Below are 6,170 nucleotides of genomic sequence, written 5' to 3'. Positions count from 1 at the left end.
GTATTCTGCTTCACATGTTGAGAGGGATTGTGAATTTTGTTTCTTGTTGTGCCAAGCTACAAGATTTAATCCTACATAGTAGAACCCCCTTGAAGTACTCTTTCTGTCTTCCACACATCCTGCACAATCTGCATCTGAAAAAGAAGTAAGATCAGTGTTAGTATCAAAAGTATAAGTGAGACCATACCCGCACTACACCAAATTTGGGTTTTAGCAACTCAGATTCGCAACAGATATGTATCTGTTGCAAATTTTCAGTTGCGAATTTCTGTTGCTAAATATTCGCAACAGGTCTCAGTTGCTATTTGCAACTGCTTTTATTTCACGCATGTCAGTTACGCGTGTGGCAGCAAACACCTGCAAACACTTTTTAATTTTTTAAGCATGCGAATTTCTCGTGTGCCTACGGGTTTTATCCTTAGAAAAGATCTCTCGCGGTCATTACAACCACTCGTCTTCTCTCATTCTCTATTAGGCAAATCTGAAGAAGAAGAAATATCCCGCCATTGAAACTCTCCGATTCACTCCATAGCTACAATCTTGAGCACAACCCATGTCACTAGACCACCCTACCTTCTCCTTCGTCTTCTTAGATCAGTTCTTCGTGAAACTTATCTCTTGTTTAATCTCTACAGCTGGAAACCTTAATTCAGTATTTTTATTTCTAATCTAGGGTTTCAATCATAAAAATGAGCAGGAGATTACTTCGATTGATCGATAGAAGGATGAAAGTTAAAAAATACGGTAACCAATCTCTTTCACTATTTTTTGGGTTTTTTCCTAAGAGAAATAGAGAGAGATATTTGATTTTGATGTTAGGTTTTAATATTTTCTTAATTTGTTTTTGATGTTGCAGTTGTATATAAGACTTTAAGCTATTGATTTTTTTTTGTTCCTTTTTAGTTGTTGGGTTCATTAAGTAATGATTTTATTGGTTTAATTGATTCTCTTTTAAGTAGTGATATTATGCTAATATTAGTATTCTTTAGTTAATTGATCATGTTCGGATCTTGGGTCTTCAAAAAGTTTTAAGTTTTAATTGATGTTTGATCAATTTTAGATCATGGGATTTCCTATAATTTTTATGAATCTTCTAACAAGTATTCAAGGATTAGTGTTTTTATTTTTTTGATATATACTGGGATTGAAGTTAAGGTTCTAGGTTTCCTTTTTTGGTGTTGTAGTTATGGTTGGTGGAAGCTGGAGGATTGACATTAGATGAGCAAAAAAGGGGCCAAAAGGAACACATTTTATATCAATCTCACAATTTCCAGTAACGAAATCTGGAAAGGACTTTATTTTCTACAACTTCAGCCTTGGTTATTCCTAGAGCTCTAGCAAAAGCGCATGCCTGTGAGGTAATTCATTAGTTAATTACTTTGATGTTCGCTCTAACCGTTATCCTAACTTTGTAAATGAAAACTTTGTTCTGCCGCGGACGGTGGGCCTGGGTCTGATTTTGTATATTTATTTAGACTGCATACAAAACTTTCTTTTTCGTCGACATGCTGGCAGGTCTTGATGTGTATATTACTATCTGTATGGAAGTTTCTTGTTGTCTAGTCTAACTACATTTGCAAGCTCTTCCATGTATTACTCGATTTAGTTTCTGCCTTGCATATTGTTAAGTGTCCAACTGTTGCATACTAATTAAAATCTTGTTTGAATTGGGTACTTAATACTACTATTTTTGGTGTATCTTACAACGATTCCATGTGCAGCAGGCACTGTTAGAGAATTAATACATATAAAAATGTTTTTGGTTTGTGTGAGCATTTTCATGTTTAAGACCATGGGATTCAATAAAGTTACGTTGATTTTCGGAAATGAGGGAATGCAAATCTCACTTTGGTAGTAGTAATATGAATTTCAACATTCTTTTATATCCATGTTGGTTTTTTGTGGCATCATATACTTCTCATAGGCTATAAAAACCCCACTCATGGTTCGTATCAAGTGCTGGTCATTTTCTAGGCATTGGACGAGTACTTTAAGTTCAGTCCCTCAGCCTACAAAACTATTGCTGTAATATGGTTTAAGTGTACTAAGTGCTCAGTTTGTTTTCTACCTTATATACTTTTGGATTTACCCATATAGATAATCTGACTGTTAGATTTGTGTACTTTGACGGTGTCAATTTATGAGTGCTATTGTTCTAAGAAGATAACTTGATTTAAGATGGTTAGCAGTAATGGATACATGTTTCATAGAGTGTTTTTGGTGCAACGGAACGAATGGTTTTACACTTCAAAACGTGAATCTTGACTTTTATATAATGTTTAGTAAATCTGTATAAATGTCGATTGGCGATCCATTTTTTTAGTACCCAGTATTAAAGTATTCTGGGGATCTTCCCTCTTCTCTATCTTTATGGAGCTGTGACCATAAATTTTTCATTTCTTTTTTTTTCTTCTGTTTTGGTTGTTGGTTTTGAACATTTGTGATCGTTTATTTCTAAAATGAATGTATATTTTTGTTTTAACTTCTGAGTGACGTACTGGGGGTTTGGCCTTGCTAGTGGGTTGAAAACCAACCCGTTAGAGGTTAAATTTTTTGGTCCGTAACAGGAGCGCTAATGGGTGTATGGTCGTATGCAGGTTTATGAGATTTTTTGATCCTTATCTTTTAAGCAGGATGCTAATTTATAATATTCGTACAGAGGCGGGGACAATTTTTTTGCATCTTCATAACTTTGTTCTGAAATTACATTCTCTTGACGAGAGATTAAGAATGGCGATTGATAGCATCGTTGTTGTCAGGTTCTTGGATACACTTTCTTATCATCATACAATCATATTGTTATCTCTAATGGATGTGAACTAATATGTTCTGAAATTACATTCCCTTGGAGGTGGGAGATTATGCGCCGTGTGATAAGTAACAGTGCAGTAGCACCCACCACAAAAGGAAAAATTAAAGTAACACACGTTGCTTATGGCTTGACAAAAGGATCCTGTATGCGCATGCCAATGGGAATAATGGTTTAACTACAACTTATGTTAAAGGTTATTATGCGATTTAGATGACCATTTCGGTTTCTGTTCTATTGATTATTGTTCTTGATAATCCTTCAAATTTTTGCACTCTTATGTTATTTTTATTCATTGGTGTTTGATATATATTCCAGATGGGTCACGGATGTATAACTACCTCACATTTGATTTACACAATATAGTTTTAAGCTTGTTTTGGGCTCACCATCTGTTGTTGAAACTTGGTTTCACTCTTGACCATGCGTGTTCTGTGATGTAATAGTAGTATGCTCAAAGCAAGAAGGTTGCATTCAGGTCATTCGGTATGTATAATTACGGTTTTCAGAACAATTCTTCTCATGTTTTTAATTTTGCATTTGGCACGTAAGTTAATGTGTGTTCTTGGTATTGTAGGCTGGGGTTCAAATTTATTGTGCTGCTCATGAATTCCATTAATGGCTGAGTCGTAGTCATGATGTTGGTAACTCTCTCCTATCTGTTTTCTTTTATCGATTTTTTTTGTAGTTTGTTGAACTAGGGTTTTTTATTTTGTGTAGTTTTGAGTTCTTACGCTTATGTATAATTCCGACATTATAATCTAGGGAAGCTCATTGTTCCCTGTATAAGCAGAAAACTGAACAAGTATATCCTATTGAGTGACAAAAATAACTGTATAGCATTTTTCTGAAAAAAATCCTCATTGATAAGATGATAAACTAAGTCAGTTTGATATCATAGAACTCAGACTAAATTTGCTTTGGTATCTTATGCTAATTCCTCTCACTATAATCTGAAATGTAGATGAACGAGAGAAAGAAGAGAGCACAAACGTAGAGAGAACAAGGAGTTGATAAGAACTTAAGTGTTGAAGTTTTACTCCCATATTTGTACTAGCTAGGCCTCGTTATTTGGACTTGTCGTATTCCGGTACCCAAGGAAAAGTAGTGACTTTATTGATTTTCTTTGAACTGCTCAGCTGAATGCATGTTTAGTTCAGTATGTTGGGCTTACAGCTGGAATATCCGGATTGCAGGGGAGACCAATGTTTAGGTAATTAAGATGTTTAGTCTTATGTTCATTCTTAATTTTTCCTTTCCAGCGATTTCAATTCTGATGCACTTTTTGTGTGCTGGTAATGGAGCCCTTAGTAGATCAAGAAGATAAGTTTCCAAATCTGATCATTGTCTTATTATCTTGCTTTTTGTGTGATCTTCATCTTTATATCTCTACCTTATATTAATTCTTTGTCATAACTTTGCAAATCTGATCATTGTCTTATTATCTTTGCTGTCAACATCATATGAATAGCAAATTTCAATTGCGCAGCTTGAACTTTAACTACATCTAAAGTCTAAATTGTGCAGGACAGCTACATTAGTTAGCTATTGAACTACAACCGATCAACCAGTTCACTATGTAACCTGAAGAATCCAAGGAGAGCTGCAATACCATCATTTTAACTACATTTATAAGTCTCATAATACTAAGTTTAGTTTTCTTCTTCTTTTCCACTTAATTTTTATTACATTGTCATTTTACTTGTGATAGTTGAAATTGGTTGATTGCAGGGAAACAACTTCATTTTTTTTGAGGTGTGATAACATAGGACTTACCTTGTCATATACCGATTTCTTCCCGTTCCAGCAAATCTTTGGAGCATATGCATAATCTTTCAGGAGGTTATCTCCTCATCTGAGAGATAATGTATATGCTACAATGGTTTACTGGAATTTAACTATGTCAAAGATAAAGTAAGTGATGTGAAGGAGATTGAAAGGCGTGGAATTGAACCAAGTGATGGAGCAAAATTAGTAAGTTATTGACCTCAATATGTGCATATTTTGTAACACAAAAATTGTAATTGAACTCCCCTACCATGTTATCATTTCATAACACAGAAATTTAAAAGTGGCATAACACTTGTTTGTATTTGTGTTCAATTGAAATGCATATGTTGTCAGATGCCTTGATAGATTGCAAAGCAAAGCTACTCTAAATATTATTTTTTTTGTTTTGTATATGTCAATAATGAGATAAGGTAGTTAAATTTTTGTCCGGATTGTATGTGGAATATGAGTTATTAGATTGAATCACAAGAATTGTTGAATCAGGGTAGTTGGAGGTAAGAACTAGTTGTATTGCAGGAAAAATGAGGTAGTGTAATTTGGGTTTTCTACCATACCACAACTCATAAGGAGTGTTTAGAGTCTTCGACCGTAGATAGACACGGTTGATTAAGTAACATGCCGTGAAAACAATTTTTCCCCAAAACCTTAAGGGTAGGTTATTGTAATGGAGCATTACTCTGGACATTTCCTGAATGTTCCTATTCTTTCTTTCTGCAATTCCATTAGCCTGGGGAGTAATAGGTGGTGAGTATTGTTGAATAATCGACAGTTTGTCAAGGAATTCAAATACTTTGGTGTTTTTGAATTCAGTGCCACAGACACTTCTAATTTTCTTTAGTTTGCGACCTTGTTCGTTCTAGATCCTATTAACAATAATCTTAAATTCATCAAGGATTTTATTCTTATGAGTTAGGAATGCTATCCATGTGAATCTGGTCTAATCATCTACCATAACTAAAGCATACTTCTTTCCTGCAACAATAGGTTGTTGAATAGGTCCGAAGAGATCCATATGAATTAAATCAAGTAGAGCTTTAGTGAGAATATCTCGAGATGATTTATGGTGAACTTTCGTTTGCTTACCCTTTTGACAGGCACCACATACACCATCAATCTATGCATTGATTTTGGGAACGCCTCTAACAAGTTCTTTGTTAATGATCTTAGTTAGAAGACGATAATTGATGTGACCAAAATGCTCATGCCAAAGATGTGTAGATTCCACCTTAGTCAAATTGTAACAATTGCTAAACTGAGTATCAAGAAGATAACAGTTATTTTTACCACGAGGACCCTGAAAAATTATTTTTCCAGTTTTGTCTACAGTGTCACATCCATTTGCATTGAAGACAACTTTATGGCCTTTGTCGCAGATTTGACTAATAGAAAGAAGATTTGCAGTCATACCTTTAACGTACACTACATCATGAATTTCAGGAATGCCAGAAAGCTTGATCGTACCCTTCTTACTTATGTAGCAACAACTCTCATCTCCGAAAGTTACCGGTCCTCCTTCAAAGTCGCTTGAAGATACAAACCATGAAAGATCACCAGTCATATGTCTGCTGCA

At 34.7% G+C, this 6,170-nt stretch overlaps 1 long non-coding RNA gene across 5 annotated transcripts; it reads left to right on the top strand.

Moving 5' to 3' along the window:
- Window positions 1-469: 469 nt before the first annotated feature.
- LOC113271516 lies at window positions 470-4,901 on the top strand. 5 transcript variants are annotated; one of them, XR_003322181.1, is made up of 4 exons: window positions 470-744; window positions 1,185-1,358; window positions 2,660-3,295; window positions 3,387-4,901. It is a non-coding gene; the product is annotated as an uncharacterized LOC113271516 (long non-coding RNA). The 5 variants fall into 5 exon arrangements; XR_003322179.1 differs by having other exon boundaries at window positions 1,185-3,005; window positions 3,128-3,295; XR_003322182.1 differs by having other exon boundaries at window positions 1,185-3,295; window positions 3,387-3,449; window positions 3,774-4,901.
- Window positions 4,902-6,170: the final 1,269 nt, after the last annotated feature.

The sequence above is a fragment of the Papaver somniferum genome, chromosome 4 (assembly GCF_003573695.1).
Source record: "Papaver somniferum cultivar HN1 chromosome 4, ASM357369v1, whole genome shotgun sequence".
Taxonomy (NCBI): domain Eukaryota; kingdom Viridiplantae; phylum Streptophyta; class Magnoliopsida; order Ranunculales; family Papaveraceae; genus Papaver; species Papaver somniferum.
The sequence above is the reverse complement of the archived record's forward strand: the minus strand, read 5'-3'. Positions and strand labels throughout refer to the sequence as shown.